The sequence below is a fragment of the Sciurus carolinensis genome, chromosome 5 (genome assembly GCF_902686445.1).
Source record: "Sciurus carolinensis chromosome 5, mSciCar1.2, whole genome shotgun sequence".
In the NCBI taxonomy this organism is placed as follows: Eukaryota; Metazoa; Chordata; class Mammalia; order Rodentia; family Sciuridae; genus Sciurus; species Sciurus carolinensis.
This window is the reverse complement of record NC_062217.1, coordinates 137,950,002-137,967,566: the sequence shown is the minus strand read 5'-3', so window position 1 is coordinate 137,967,566 and position 17,565 is coordinate 137,950,002. Positions and strand designations below refer to the sequence as shown.

General features: G+C 37.5%; 1 protein-coding gene across 2 annotated transcripts in view; it reads left to right on the top strand.

The window, feature by feature from the left end:
* Pank1 (pantothenate kinase 1) overlaps positions 1-17,565 on the top strand; it is a 62,907-nt gene that overhangs the window by 2,148 nt on the left and 43,194 nt on the right. The window lies entirely within an intron of this gene.

Below are 17,565 nucleotides of genomic sequence, written 5' to 3'. Positions count from 1 at the left end.
TATTATCAACTTGAATTTTTTTGTTTTTGGTAGTGGGGGTTGAACCCAAGAATCACATCCTCAGCCCTTTTTGATTGTTTTATTTTATTTTATTTTATTTTTTGATTTCAAGACAAGAGTCTAGCTAAATTGTTTAGGGTCTCGCTAAATTTCTGAGACTGGCTTTGAACTTGGAATCCTCCTGCCTCAGCCTCCCCTGCCTCCTGAGTCACTGGGATTACAGTGTATACCACTGCACCCAGGTCGAATGGTGTGTTTGAGGTTGCAAGACCTCTTAAAATAATTTTTAAGGAATTTAAAGTACGATCATGAACAATAGCTTATTGACAAAAAAACTAAACTTATCCTTAACTTGTGCTTTAAACCAATAGGAATTATTTTAATATACAAGAAAATATAACTTACTGGCTATGTGCTTTGTGTCAGAAATTAAAGTGGTGTATTACAAAAATAAAAATCTTAATTCTTTTAAGTAGCCATGAGAGTTATTTATAAAGTTTTAAAAGGATTCATCAGATTGGCTTTTCATTATCCTATCATGTTTTCTTTTCTCAGGATTTGAACAAACATTTCTAAAATAAATTTTACAGGGTTATGGGGAGTTACATCTACACATTTCACTACCAGTATTTCTTTGTTAATATTGGGTTTACATGTTTGTAATCCCAGTGACTTGGAGGTTGAGGCAGGTGTCACAAGTTTGTGTCCAGTCTTTGCAATTTAGCAAGGCCTTAAGAAACTTAGACCACGATGCAAAATATAAAATAAAAAAAGACTGGGCTGTAACTCAGTCATAGAGTGCCCCTGGGTTCAATTCCCAGTACTGTAAAAAACAAAAACTGGGTTTAATATTTTTGTACTTTGTGTATTAACATTCATATATCTTTTTATAAAAAAGAAATATTGTTTAATCAATTGGTACTTTGGTAAAGAGGAGTCTATTTAGACTTAAGCATGTTTCTATTTTCAGATAATTGAGAAATTTTAAATGAACAATTACTGCAAAAAATAGTTGGGTCCTTTCAATGTGAACTTTAAAAGTATGCGGGTGGTAAAGCATCAAGCTGGACAAATAATTAATTTTCACTTACCAGTTTACAACATGAAATGCCTACCCTTGTCCAAACTAGAGTTATTAAGATATATGTGTGTGGATAGGTGTATTTCTATTTGTCACATTTTGGGTAGAGTAGAACATATTAAAACATTGCATTTGTGAAAATAATGAATGGAATCATGAAATAAACAGTTCTGTATTTTTAGATTATTTAAAACATTTAAGCTTGATCTCTCAAGAGGACTATTCACCATTCTGTAATCTAAAAATAAGATCAGGAAGCTGGAGGTATAGCTCAGTGGTAGAGCACATGCTTAGCATGCGGAGGTCCTAGGTTCAATCCCCAGCACCCCTCCCCATAGCAAACAAATTAGAACAGTTGCAGGTTGATTTTGCTAAACCAAGAAAGGAGCATAATGATTATTGTCCACTATTTTCTTCTACAGTGCCATCACCTTACTCTCCTCATCCTTGGAAAGCTTTTACAAGAAAGACTAACTGCCTCATTGGTATTTCTTAGTTACTTTGCCTGCCTCTGTTATTTAGTAGGGATGTTACTTCAACTAGGTTACTGGCTGTTACCTTGAAGCAGCTGGAGTTGAGCTAGTGATCTCCAAGTGTTATTTCTTATACCTTCAGAATTCTCTGATATTTAAAGCTGATAGTTCCTCTACATGATCTCTACACTCACAGTGAATCCAGTCCAGTCTGCCACATACACTCAATATTTAATTATGCTTTTTTATATGGGTATGTGGTGCTGGGGATTGAACCCAGGGCCTCACAGGTGCTAAGCATATGGTCTGCACCAGCTCAGCCCTTATGAATTTCCCCCCAACTCATGCTGATTGTGCTCCCCACCCATGAGTGAATAGTCTCCCCAATTAAATTGAAATTCTGATTATAGATGATACTTTTTTTCTCATATGCCGTGCAAAGTGCAAGGTAATGTGAATATATGTGCTTGATGTCACAGAAAAAAAAATGTTACAAGTGACATTTTTATCTCATTGAAATAATTGTTTCCATTTCTACAGTTGACTTTGGCAAAGGACTTTCCATGGAGTTTCTCTAAAGTATTAGTAGGGAGATTAGTTGGTCTACTTCTTCTACTGATTCTTTGAGGCACACCTAATAACACCTCATGGGTCAGTTCATGTGCCAAATATTTTGAAACTATGATCGTCCTAAGATGCTGTGAATGCCTAATGTGTGGTATTTAATTCAGCTTCCAAAAGGGCTTGGATTTGAATCTCAGCTTGATGATCAGAACCTGCTATTTGACCTTTATGTTTGTTTCAGTATTAATAATGTGGAGATAATAATGCTACCTTGTGGAGTTGATGTGAGACAAAACTAAATAATATATATTAAGAGCTTAGATTCCTGTGTGGAACATAGCAGTTATTTATATAGGTCAGCTGTCATCACCATCACCACACTAAATATTGCCCACTGTTAATCCATAGAACAAGACAATTGAGCTGGCAGATATAACCTTCAACTGACTTTCTTTTTCTTTTTTTTTTTTCTTTTTTTCTTTTTTCGCATTGGAGATGAAGCCCAGGGGTGTTTTACCACTGAACTACATCCCCAGTCCTTTCATTTTTTTAAATTTTGACACAGGAGCTCACTAAATTGTTGAGGCTGACCTCAAACTTGTGATGCTCCTACCTCAGCCTCCCAAGTCACTGGGATTACAGGTGTGCACCACCGTGCCTGGCTATGCACCCAGTTTTTGAATTACTAGTTCAAACATTGTATTCTTGATTCTTGATTAGAACTTGGAATATTTTACTGTATTAGAAAGCAATTTTGTACATAACTGTTCCTAATAAGTTATTTTCTAAGATAGGTGAATACAGTTGACCCAGACAAAGGTCAAAAATATTTGGAAAAGAAAGAGCATTTACATTAAATGTGCAGATTTTTTTCTTGTCATTATTCCGTAAACAATGCTGCATAACAGCTATTCACATAGCATTTGCTTTATGTTAGGTATTACAAATAATCTAGAGCTGATTTAAAGTATATAAGCCAGATGCTTTGGCACATGCCTTTGATTCCAGCTACTCTAGGGACTGAGGCAGGAGGATTGCAAGTTCAAGGTCAGCCTCAGCAACATAGTGAGATCCTGTCTTAAAATAAAAAACGAAAAAGGGCTGGGGATGTAGTTCGGTTCTAGAGTACTCAAGGGTTCGATCCCGAGTACTGCAAAAAATAAATAAATAAATAAATAAAAATAAAAGTATACAAGAGGATGTGCGTAGTTTATGTGCAAATATGGTGCCATTTTATTTAAGGGACTTGAGCATTCAAGAATTTTAGTATCTGTGGGGAGCCTTGGAACAGATTCCCCCATACAAAAGTATGACTTTAAATAATTTTTTTTTTGGTTGGGGAGGACAGAGATGACACAATGTGTCTTGAAATTCTGGACATTTTAGACACCAAAGATGCTGTTTTAGATAAAGCACAACACTAGTGGAGAGAAATGAAAAATGTGAAGGAAATAGTAGAGTCACTCATTCCAAGTCTCCAGAAAGGCAGATATCTGAGCATCTTCTGAAGGACTGAAGAACATGCTGCCCTTTCTTTGCCCAGCACATGGCTACAGGCAGGAATAAAGGATGGTTGTGTGCTGGTGACTTTCTGGAAGGAAGTTCTGACTTAGAACGTCATCCATACAGAATATCCAGGTAGCAGAAAACAGGTGAGAGTTTATGATGCACAAACATATGGGTACAAGATGAAGAATCCCAAATCGGTTACAAGTTTTGGCCATTGTTGTAATAGTATTAATCTTCCAGTTTTTAACTGGGATACTAAACTTTGGTGCGTGGACTTTACATTACCCTTAAATCAGGCCACGTAGAAGAACCAGGTTGAACAATAGGGAGAATTTTCGGGTTGTATCTGCATAGAATGTGGAGATATATATATATATATATATATATATATATATATATATATATATATATATGCCTTTCTTTTTTTCTCTTCTTCTTTTGACATAATCAAACTTCAGGGTAGAAAGGAAACTGCAAATTCAAGAAAAAAATGCTAAAATGTAAAGTAGGAGCACACTCTAATATTGTTACCTTCTGGGATATATTCAAATTTCCAAGTTTGTCAATTAAATTATGAATTGTACAATTCACATTTGAAGTAAGGATCAAGAGTTTAAGGCCTAGGTGTCCAGTGTCTAAGTGGTTAAAGATCAGGATTCTGTTAAGCATGTGAATACCACTTTTCCTCCAAAGACTAGTAAATGATTTTCAACATTAATATAGAATATATTTTATTTGGCTTGGTAGCCAAAGATGTAAGTAATGCTGTTAATTCTTAACATGTGGAATATTTAATAAGTGAGCAAAACAAAACCCATCATAGTTTTGGAGACAGACTAGGTAGGGAAAGAAAGAAGTATTGGTTTTAACTGACAGATTTTTGTTTTTGTAAAAGTCTGACTCTTAATATTTTGTTTGTGGTACATGGATGTGTGTGTGTGTGTGTGTGTGTGTGTGTGTGTGAAATACAAACAAATTACCATAAATAAACCAGTATTTGACTTATATTTAATTACATGTGCCTTAGCTTTAATATGTAAGACAGAATTCACCCTAGGATAACAATATTCTGAATCAAACATGGAAACTGGTGTACCCAGTGTGGTGTACAGAATTTTTAGGTAGACCTTTTCTCTGGATAGTGCAGCTGTCAAGATTGATATCTCATTACTTAATTCGTGGCATCTTTTAGATGCTTGGAGTTTGTTAGTCGCCTGTGTGCATGTGTGTGAGTGTGTACATGTTATATGTATTTTCTACTTGGGAATGTATTTGAGAGCAGCAGGTGATTCAGAAGGGTGGGAATGAATTTTTAGAGGCTGTTACAAATGGGCTTCTAACACATTTCCCTATAGTTCGGAAATAGGATGGAAACTCATGACAATAGTTGGTCCTTCTAGTAATAGCTTTGATTTAGGGAGTAATGTGGGTAGCTATTATTGAGCAATCACTGTGTACCCCTTGTTCTGAATGTGCTTTTACAAATATATTTGTACATTCTCATTTTATTTATTTATTTTTGAGTACTGGGGATTGAACCCAGGGGCAACTCACCACTAAGCCACATCCCCGGCCCTTTTTAGTTTTTGTTTTGAGACAGGGCCTCACTAAGTTGCTAAGCCTGGCCTCAAACTTGCAATTCTCCTGCCTCAGCCTGCCTGTGACACACAGTCACATTCTCCATTTTGCAGGTGGGGAAAGAGAGGCTCAGAGAAGTGAAGCAACTGCCTGAAGACCTGTAGCTCATGATGACTCCTAGGGCCCAAAAAAAATTTTTTTTAATTGTGGGGATTGAACCCAGGGATGTCTAACCACTGAGCAACATCCCTAGGCCCTTTTTATTTTTTTATTTTGAGACAGGGTCTCACTAAGTTGTTGAGGCTGCCCTCAAATTTGTGATCCTGTCTCAGCCTTAGTCACTGGGATTATAGGCTTGTGCCACCGCACTTGGCCAGTAGGGTCAAAATTTAAACTCAAACTCATTTCCACCAGCTGACTTTTATACCACAGTAAGACTATTATTTATGTTGGGAATAGGAAATGTGTTCTCTAAGACTTTCTGAAAAGATAGGTATACGTAATCTGTACAACTTTGGCAATAAGCTTATCTATGTGTCTATGGGAGTAACAACAACCAATATTAAGAGAACTTAACTTGTTATGTGCCAGGCACTAAGCTAACCACTTTACATGGGTTATTTAATCAAATACTCCTAACACTCTGTGAGATAAGTACTATTATCTGCAAATGAAGAAACTGAGAACTAAGGATTTTGACTCTGCTTGTTAGGACCCTAGTGAGTTCTAGTGCGGATGTAAACATTCTGCAGTGGAAAGGTCTTTGGAGCCATCAGAGCTGAATTTAAGTTCTCATTTCAGTACTTACTAGCAGTATGACCTTAGGTGAGATACTTTCTAAAAGGAAGCTTCCCTAATGCATGCTGATGTTTCTAGAAGCATAGCACAGGGCCTGTGTTGATCTTGTCACATTCATGGATTATTTCATTGCAAGTCAACTTAGTCAAAAAGAAGACTGTGTAATTTATTTGACTGCTAATTTAGTGTCAGGACAAAGTTAATTTTTATAAAAGGAAGTGCCTTCCTTTTATCTTGACTGATACCCTTGCCCTTGAATAAGGCAAATCTTAACCACAAAGTGGCACAAAGGAGATGAAAAGGATTAGAAAGATGAGCACTTTTCCTTTTTAAGAGCCACATGAATTGAACAAGACTTCAGAATTCAGAACATCTGCAATCTAGTTCTTGGGTCATTTTTTAAACCTATTCTCCGGGGATTGAAAAAAAATGGGCTTGCAATCTTCTTTCTGGCAGATGATGGATGAGACGGATATTTCTGCTTGTTGCCTTTAGAACTAGCAGGTGGACCTTCTTGACCCTTTACTGAATTTGAGACTAGAGGGACTTTTTAGATAGTGGGGGTTCAGAACAGATGACTTGCACGAACCTCTGTGAACTGTGGCCAGCTCAGGCAGTGCCAGTTACTTGGAGATTTCTGGGGCTTCTGCACTAACAACTTCTTTACAGCACAGATAGGTTGTCTAGGTGTGAAAGAGGCAGGGATGGATTTAGTTGACCTCAAATCTGATATAAATCAGCAGTACAGTGAGGGTTGGAGCAAAATGTAAGTACTGCTAAACATTAGCTATTGGTATTAGTGGTGGCATTAGATATTCTTATTTATACTATGGATCTGCCTTGCTGTAACTTCTGCCGTGTTCCTTGAGAATACAATATATCTGATCCATCTTTTACATGACAGCTCATTAAATATTTAGCAATAACTCTTATCATAACTCTTCCTCTGGATCCTACCCTGTGAAGAGTCAAGTCCTATACACTTGCCTGCTAGACTCCACTTATTTAATCCACCATGGGTTGTATTACGTCACTGGCAAGTTTTTTTTTTTTTTTAATGTGTGATTTGTTTATTTACCAGTTTTTGAGAAAAAGAAGTGTTATCATATCACCCAATGACCCTCAGTTTCTTTTTAAAATATCATCATAGATATGCTTATTCCCCTGATTTGATCATTTCACAGTATATACATGTGTCAAAACATCACATTGTTCTCAATAAATACATACAATCGTTTTCAATTAAAGATAAAACTAAGAGGGGCTGGGAGTGTAACTCAGTGGTAGAGTGCTTGCCTAGCATATACAAGGTCCCAGGTTCCACTTCCAGCACTGCAAAGCAAATTCAAAATTAAATAAAACTTTTAAAAATCATATGATCTCATGACTTTAAACATATTTGATGATTTTCAATATTTTGCAATAGTTATTCTTATTTTAGATCAAATTATCCTATATTTGGCCTCTTCAGGTTAGCACCTGAGGTCTTTGAACATGACCTAAGCAACCTCTGATATCTTCCTGCCATCTGGTATCACAAGAGGGAACAGGTTCCAGGGGCTTCTGAATCAAAACATCTTTTATAGTTTGCCCAATTACATTCTTCCACAATGTGACAATTTACTAATGTTTTAATGACATACCTCATTATCCTTAAATCTCTAACACGTTATGCTAAGTGAAAGATGACTGGCAAGTTTTAAAGCAAGACTGGAAGAGGGCTTTTTGGAATTGTTGTAAAGGCGATCAAGGAAGTATTGACCTAAGTGTCCGTACATTCTGAGATTTAATCATTTCTTATGGAGTCTACAGGGACTAATGAGATTTTACTTCTTTGGGTCAGGCATGGTGCTAGACTCTGGATGTGCTATTCAGTTTCATGAGACTCTAGAATGTAACCTGAAACCAGTTGCCTAATTTGATTTTACTTAGCTGCCACGGCAGTTCCAGAAGTCATGAAACAACATGGGAGAGGCAGGGTGAGAGCATTAGTTTAGTCTGTTTATATTCATACTTCCCCAACTCCATACCTTTCAAATTTTAATTTTAATTAATTTATTTTGAGAGGGTGTCTGGCTGTATTGCCCAGGCTAACCTCAAACTAGTGATCTTCTTGCCTTAACCTCCCAAGTAGCTGGCATTACAGACACACACCACATTTGTCCCCAAATACTACCTATTTTTGATGAAAAAAAATAAAAAAAAATAAAATTGATGTTATATATTTAGGATATTATATACTAAGAAGATAGTTTAAGCCTGAATGCTCCTTTTCCTTTTGCAGAAAGTTTTTATTATGAGAAAGGATCCAAATGTGATTTATTCTTTGGGGGTAACCACGTATTTCATTAGCATTTTTTAATAGTAGTAGGGGTGCCATAATTAATTATGCCAGGACCACAGGCATACATTGGGATTATCCTGGGCAAATTAGGAATTCCAGTGATATGCTTGAGCCAATTTATCCTGGTTCTGGGTTCCCAACTCTGAATTCAAGATTTTTGGCCATGGACTGAGGCTGTAGCTCACTGGCAGAGTGCTTGCCTAGCCTGTGTGAGGCATTGGGTTCAATCCTTAGCACCACATAAAGATAAACAAATAAAATAAAGGCATTCTTTCCACCTACAACTACCAAAAAAATTAAAAAAAAAAAAAAAAAAAAAAAAAAGAAAGAAAAGAAAAAAAAAAAGATCCTTGGCCATTTGGCCATGCCCGGCATGGTGCTGCATGCCTGTAATCCCCACGTCTGGAGGCTGAGGCAAGAGAAACACACGTTCAAGGCCGAGAACAGCAACTTAGCAAGATCCTGTCTCAAAATAAAACATAGAAACGTCTGGGGGCGTGTTACTCAGTGGTAAAGCACCCTGGGTTCAATCATCAGTACCAAAAAAATTAATAAAAAAGATCTTTGGCTATGATGGGTATGTTTACATCATGGAAATTGGCAAACAACTGAAAATCAGGGCTTTATTTTCATTTTTCCCCCAAAGACATGGACAGAAGCTTATTTAGGAAAGTAGGTACATATTCAACACAGAAATGGGACAATCTCAAGAGAGATGCTTTTAGGGTAAAGCAGGAAGAAGCATTCATGCAGACTATCTCCAGAGGTAGAGACAGCCAAGGGTTTTATTTTCAGAGATCTAATTGTTATGCAGTGACCAGCACACAGTGACTGGGATACACAGTTCACAGAGAGGCTCAAAGAATAGTCCTAGAGGGCATCAGTAATACCAATTGAATTACTGAAGCGGTTGAGGTAGGGAATTGGAGGAAAGGTCAGTAACATGCCCTTTACTAAGTTACTTTACTGTGCCAGAAGATGAGAAGTTAAATGAGGTAAACTTTTTTTTTTTTGATACTAGGGACTGAACCCAGGGTCGTTTAACCACCGAGCCACATCCTGGCCCTTTTATTTTTTATTTTGAGACAGGGTCTCACTAAGTTGTTAGGGCTTTGCTAAATTCCTGAGGCTGGCCTTGAGTTTGTGATCCTCCTGACTCAGACTTGGGATTACAGACATGTGCCTTGACACCTGGTGGAACCTAATATTTAAGAAAGTAAGTATTCTACTTCTACTTGAGCTCCCCCACTATGGCATAAAGGTAGAATTTCTTCAGAATCGTATTATCTGCCTCCCATTCTCCCTCTTAAATTCCTACCCCAGATATAGTTGGACTCAGCACTGAATTAACCAGTAGGTAGAGCAAACAGGTATTAGTGTGCTATACACGTAAGAGTGGTTCCAAAGAAAGGAGAAAAAATAATATACTATACATGTCTTTTTAGTTTTTAGTTTTTTGTTTGATTGTTTGTTTTGGTTTTTTTTGTACTGGAGGTTGAACCCAGGGGCACTTTACCACTGAGCTACATCTCCAGTCCATTTTTATTTTTCATTTTGAGATAGGATCTCACTATGTTGCTGAGGCTAGCCTTGAACTTGCAATCCTCCTGCCTCAGCCTCCCCAGTTTCTGGGATTACAGGCATGCTCCACCACACTTGCTGTGAATGACTTAAATTATTTTCAGTTACTTGTTCATTGTGGTTTGGGGAACACCAAAATTTTGTCTTTAAATACATCAATATAAATCTGATCCCAATTAGGCCTTTCTAGGATGATTTATAATTATTGCTGCTGAAATGTCAGGGTGGAGTTGCTAGACTATCTTCATTTCATGTTTCTTATTAGGGCAGGCAGGTTAAAATTTGTCCTATCCAAGCTGAAAGGAGCTTGATTTGTTTGGCTCCACAAACAGATTTAGAAGGCAAAATAGGGACAGTTGAGACCTGTTTGAGTTTTGCTTCAAAAGTAACTTATTCTGTGCCACTTGTTTTTTCACTATCCTGAATGAGTATTTGGAGAGTGTTTGTGTTTATAATTTTTTTTTCATTTAAGTAAATTTTAAACATTAAACAAAACTAGAGAACATAATATAACGAACTGCCAAGTACTCACCACTTGACTTCTTTAATTATCAAGTCATGTTTGATCTTATTTTATTTCTTCTGTTAAATGCCCAACCTCACGGACTGTGGCTCAGTGGTACAGCACTTGCCTAGTGTGTGCAAGGCCCTGAGTTCAATCTTCAGCACTGCAAAAAAAAAAAAAAAAGGCATAAATGCCAACCTCCTCTTTTTCCAAACTGTATATACTGAAGTAAATCTCAGCAATCATCTCATTTCAATATTCAATGTTTTTGTATATATTTCTAAAAAAAAATGAACCTTTAAAAATATATCCATAATCTGTTATTTGCTAAAAACAAATATCAGTATTATATCCAGTTAAGATCATAGCATTTTATAATGCCCGATTAGATGAATAAATTCTGTTATCTAACTACAAAGTTGTTACAGCTTACTTATAAGCAGATAAATGAAAACTTGATGGTTGTGTTGCCCCCAGAGAATACCTTTGTTTGCCAGTACCCACTATTGTTTGTATATGACTAATTTTTAACCATTTTTTCATGGTCTGAGATTTGAAATTTCATTCTTGGAATGACATAGCCCTGTGCCAAAACAACTGCTTTGGGATCACCCCAAAATCACTGGACTAGAAATATTGTCTTCTATTGTTAGGGAATATGTAGATTTTGTCTTGACATTAAGAAACCAGGAACAATATTGCCTACTGTGGTGGTGCATACCTGTGATCCCAGCTTGTCTGGAGGCTGGCAAGTTAGAAGCCAACCTGGGCAATTTAGTGAGACATTATCTCAGAATAAAATAAAAAATGGTGGGGTTTTAGATCAGTGGTACGAGTGCTTGCCCAGCATGTTTGAGGTCTGGTGTTCAATTCTCATTAGAGAAGGAAAGGAAGGAAGGAAGGAAAGGAGGGATAGAAGGAAGATTTTTAAAAGAGCTCCACCCCTCCTTTCCTCTGAAGCCCTTAGAATGGGGTCAGTGGAGCACGCAAAGAGACTATATTAGTCAAGGACTATTAGGATTCAGGGCTAGGCTCAGGTCCCAGGATCTGGAGTCCCTGGATTCAGAGCTGAACTGGGGTTAATAGGAGGGGTGTTGTTGAAATCTGTGAAATATGTAATACCAGGCAATTTTTGGAAATATGACTCTGTATTTCAAAGTTAAGCACAAAAACAAAAACCTTGAGTCTGTTTAGGATCAGTCTGTTTATCAAACATTCTTGGGGATCGAACCAATTAAACATCAGCAAATCCTTATCTGTGTAAATACCAGACTGGGTTTGTCAGTTTTATGAAAATGTGCTTCAACTTTACTTTTATACATTCCTGCTGTTTTTGACAGAAGGAATATCATTTAATGTATTTCAGTAATTTAGAGACATCATTAATACCAGGTTTTGTTGTTTGTTTTGTTCTTTTGTGGTACTGAGGATCGAACCCAGGGCTTTGTGCGTGCCCCACAAGCACTCTACCACTAAGCTCCATCCCCAGTCCTGGGTGAGTTCCTTTAACCTCTGTGAGTTCCAGCTTTAAATATGCCTTGGAATGAGTTTCTTCTGAATTGCTACAAATAGACCATTCTTTGGCAGATTTGTGGCTCTGAGGTCTCTCTTTGTGGTGTTGGGGATAGAATCTAGGGGCTTATAAATGGTGGGCATGTGCTCTACCACTGAACTACACCCCCAACCTCTGTAGGTACATGTTCACAAAAAGTGGCACGAGCTCTAGGACCACTTCAACACACGGGCACCAGACTCGACTAAATTTTAGTCAAGGCCTAGATGTATTTGCTTGGCAACTTCTCTTACTCTGGCTGAGGTCAGTTATGTAATAACAAGTAAATGGGTAACCAGCAAGCCCTTGCTAAGCTCTGTTAGCATTTTTGTAATTATTAAAAGGTTTGGATGGGGCTGGGGAGATAGCTCAATTGGTAGAGTGTTCACCTTGCAAGCACAAGGCCCTGGGTTCAATCCCCAGCACCACAAAAAAAAAAAAAAAAAGGTTTGGATGATTTTTGCTTGGTTTTTATATTCACAAAGTGAGGAGTTGTTAGATATTTAATATTAAGCTTGTGTGAAATATTTTTAGCAATTCTTTCCAATCTACTGAATCGGTTTTGATTCAAGAATTCCTGCAATTGCAAGAAAAACTGTTCAAAAAAACAGCTATGATTTGCATTTGTTCTGTGAATCAGGCTTTTCTTTTTTTTTTTTTTTTTTTTTTTTTTTGGGACCTGGGATTAAACTCCAGGGCCACTTAACCACTGAACCATATCCCCAGCCCTTTTTATTTATTTATTTTTTTTGAGACCAGGGCCTCACTAAGTTTCTAAAGGCCTCGCTAAATTGACGAGGCTGAGCTTGAACTTGGAATTCTGCCTCAGCCTCCTGAGTTGCTGTGATTATAGGCATGTGCCACTCTGCCCAGCTGAATCAGGCTTTTTTCCGTATTAAGTCAAACAAAGCACAAAAATAAATGGGTGCTGAAGTTCATGCAACTACAGCTTTCAACCATAAATGACAATTTTCCAAACTTTTATGTTGATCAAAATATCTTTATTGTTCTTATTAATTAACTTTCCATTGATGTGTGATGATTTGTAAAATAAAATGGTGCAAAAAAGATGTCACTTCTGTGTCTTTCACATGTGGGTTTCAGTGTTAAAAGGTAATTAAGAAAAAGATTCCAATGCTAAAGAGTCTGAAAAATCTCTCTTAATGATAAAAAAGGGAGGGCACCGTACCCTCAAATTAAATGGCCCCAGATGAGTAAAATATCTTTTCTCTATCAAAGCTGTGCCTTTGTTAAAAGTTGATAAAGTAAAGCCAGGTGCAATGGCACATGCCTGTAATCCCAGTGGTTTGGGAGACTGAGGCAGGAGGATTACAAGTTCAAAGCCAGCCTCAGCAACTTAGAGAGACCCTAAGCAATTTAGTGAGAACCTGTCTCTAAATAAAATATTTTAAAAATGGCTGGGATGTGGCTCAGTGGTTATAACTTCCCCTGGGTTCAAATCCCCTGTACCAAAAATAAAATAAAATAATTAAATGATAAAATTTAAAAAAGTTGTTCTAGTAGAAAAACATTTACAACATTTACTACCAATGATAATGACCATCACATTTGGCAACTTGCCAGTGATAACCCAGAAGGCAGCTGAGAGCTGGAAGGAAGCAAACACTTGAACAACCAAGACCAGTGTTGGAAAGTAAATGAAATGAAACTGGAAATGCTTAGGCTTCTTATACTTGGGAATGCCTCTGTGCTCTCCCTGAGAGTCTGTTTACTCTTCACCAAAGTAACCTTTTGCTTTAAAAAAAATTTTTAATGGTATGGAAGATCAATTCTAGGGCCTTGTGCCTGCTAAACAAACTCTACCACTGAGCTACACCCCCAGTTCCCAAAGTCACATTTTTAACAAACTTGCTTTTCTAGTTTCTCTGCATTCATACAGCATAGGTTCTAGAAAGACACATTGCAGTAACACTGGCTATCGCAAGAAAGTTAACACCTTTAGTGGACTGAGAAACCCAAGTTTTACATGGTTCCTGAGGGCATCAATGGGTGGTGGTCACAATAATTAACTCTCATTTGTCCCTGACTCATCAGAAAGAACTAAAATATTATTCAACCTATTTTGTTTAAGAACATGGGAAATTGGGTCATGCATTTTGAGATTTTCTTCAGGAACAATTATAATTAGGCATTTATATTTTAAAATTTGTTAACCTGTACAATGAGGTGATTGAGATGTAATCTGCATACCATGCAATTCATCTATTTAAAGTATAAAAACCATGTTTTTTAGTATATTCAGCATTGTGCAACTATTACCACAGTCAATTTTAGAACATTCCATTGCCTCCCCAAAAATACATTAGAAATTTCTTCCCCTATCTTCCCACAATGCCAAGCCTGAGGCAACCACTAACCTGCTTTCTGTCTCTATAGATTTGACTCTTCTGGACATTTTATGTGTGGTCTTTTGTGATTGGCTGCTTTCACTTAGCATAGTGTTTTCAGGATTCTTAGGTGTGATAGCATGTATCAGAATTTTGTCCCTTTTTGTTGCCAAATAATATTTCATTGTATGGATACATCATGTGTTGTTTAACCATATTCATCAGTTGATGGAAATTTTGGTTGTTTTCCCTTTGCTTATTATGAATAATACTGCTATAAACATTCAGATATGCAGACATATATTTTCATATGCCTAGTAGAGGAATTGCTGGGTTACATAGTAACTGGTTAACCTGCCGAACTGTTTTCCAAAGTGATTGCACTATTCAGCATGCCCACTAGTGGTGTATGATTCCTGTTTCTCTACATCCTCACAAAACTTGTTTTCCTTTTCTTTTTATTAACGCTATCCTAGTATTTTGAAATGATATCTTATTGTGATTTTATCGATGTTTCCCTAATGACAAGTGATATTAAGCATCTTATATGCCTATTGTAGGCCTTGTCCCTCCAACACTAACAGACTATGATATTCAACTTTTCGTGAGTTTGATTCTCATGTGCAGCTACATTTTAAGTTTCTTGAATGCCTAAAAGCATCAGATTTTGTGTTGGTTGCTGTGCTTAAGAGGGTGATCCGAATAGAGCTGTCATTAGCAAATATCAAAGGGTTGTTTTATTTAAGTAGTTCTGGGGCAATGTGAACTTCACTCCTTTCCCGACTATTTTTTTAAGAGTATTATAGTTAAACATAGTAGTTGGATTCATTTTGATAAAATCACACATGCATGGAATTTGATTTGATTTCCTCCATTTCATTCCCATTCCCCTGTCCTTTGCTCTTCCTCTCCTCCTTCCTCCCCCATTCTCCTTTCTCTACTCTACTGATCTTCCTTTCTCTCAGTTATTTATTTATTTTTGGTTGGTAATTTCTACATATACAGAAAGGTATAATGCCCTGTGCTAAATTCATATATGACATGGCATTATTTTGTTAAATACATTCTGCATATCCTCCCCTTTCCTGTCCTCCCTCCCTCTCTCTTGATGTCCTTCTATTCCACTGATCTTTCTTATGTCTTTATGAGTTCCTTACACATTTATATTTGATTCTCCCCCCCCACCCCCATTTTACTCTAGCTGCATATGAGAGAAAACATTCAACCCTTGATTTTCTGAATCTGGCTTATTTCACTAAGCATGATTTCTCCACTTTCCATCCATTTACTGGCAAATGCCATAATTTCATTCTTCTTTATGGCTAAGTAAAACTCCACTGTGTATGTATACCACATTCTCTTGATCTGTTCATCTATTGACAGGCATCTGGACTGGTTCCACAATTTGACTATTGTGAATTGTGCTGCTGTAAACATTGGTGTGGTTGCATCCCTCCACTATGCTGATTTTAGATATTTTGGATGAATACTGAGGAGTGGGATAGCTGGGTTATAAGGTGGTTCCATTCTTAGTATTTTAAGGAATCTCCAAATTGTTCTTGATTCTTGTTCATCCATCCTTATGGACTTGAATGTAAGTGCCAGGGGCAGGTGCACTGTTGTATCTCTTTTCTGTTTACCATGGTGCCTCATGTTGTCTAGGAACAAATAAATATCTGTTCGATCAGTGAATAAATAAGAATGAAGTTGGTCTCAGATCATTTGAGGTGGGTGCTTATGACCTTGTCTTTATTTCACTTGCACTTCATGTGAGCATTTGGCCCATCTTCTGTTTCTCCACCATTCTAGCTCCACTTTAAAGATTTACCAGTTTTTCACAGTTCAGGCCGAAATAAATTACCTGGTAGACCTTTTGTTTTGTCTAGTAGTGCCACCTAGCAATGCTGTTCTCTCCAAAGCCTCTTTAATTAACTATTCCCTGGCATTAAATTGCCAATAGCATCCCTAGAGAAAGTAAGCATGCTCTGGTGGCTTGTCAAGACAGAAAACTAAACCTCTTGGTGGTTTAAACTGGGATTTGCTTAAGCAAGTAATGAGATTACCATCTTGAGCTCCAGTGCAGGGTATTAGGAAGCTGGAGGAGCTGTGCCTGGGTGGACACTGACCAGTTCTGGTTGCAGAAATGGTAGCCCTGGAGATAATCACAAAGGTGCATAATTGTCAGGTCCCTTAGTACACTTGGGTGTGGTCAAGTATTATGGAATATTCTTTTTCATCCAGGGACTGTATTTCTGATGAACAGTGTAGTGTGTGGAATGCTGATGACCCCATGGAAGGTTGATATTCATCTTCTATTACCTCTAGATTGGGCAGAATCCATAGCTTCTTGGTGAGAAATAGGGGTGATGATTATGGCTGTTTGTAATTGTGTTTTCTTTACATCTTCTCTGGACAGCCTGGGAAATTACTTTGGAATGGGAACCAAATTTCATCTGTCTGACATTTCCCCTTCTCGAGACCTGGAGCAGAAGAAACACAGGGCTTGACTGCAGGGGTGCTGTGGAGAAGTATCACTGGAGTGACACTGCTCTTTCTGTTCCAGTGTATCTTGTAAGGGTGGCCTGAAAAGACTTCAGGACCTTGGGAAAGAAGCTGCACTCTCTGAGCTGCTCAGGAACAGTAGGAAGAGACTGAAGGGGAAAAGTTCTTGTAACCTCATGAGTTTGACATTTCTTCAGAGTTTTTTTATTTCTATTTTTTATTGATGCATGTTATGGTTTGGATGTGAGGTGTCCCCCAAAAGTTCACATGTGAGACAATGCACAAAGGTTCAAAGGAGAAATGATTGGGTTGTGAGAGTCTCAACCCAATTAGTGAACCAATTCCTTGATATAAGGATTAACTGATGGTGACTGAAGTGGTAGGGTGTGGCTGGAGGAGGTGGGAATTGGGGGCGTGGCTTTGGGGTATATATTATAATAGTATCTGGAGAGTAGAGTCTCTCTCTGCTTTCTGATCATCATGTGAGCTGCTTCCCTCTGCCACACTCTTCCACCATGATGTGCTGCCTCACTTTAAGCCCTGAAGAATGGAACCGACCTTCTATGGACTAAGACCTCTGAACTGTGAGCCCTCAAATACACTTTTCCTTCTGTACAATTTTCTGGTCAGGTCCTTTTAGTCACAGCAGCAAAAAAACTGACTAAAATAATGCATTATGATTATACATCATAGTAGGATTTGTTGTTTTATATTCATGCATGCACACATT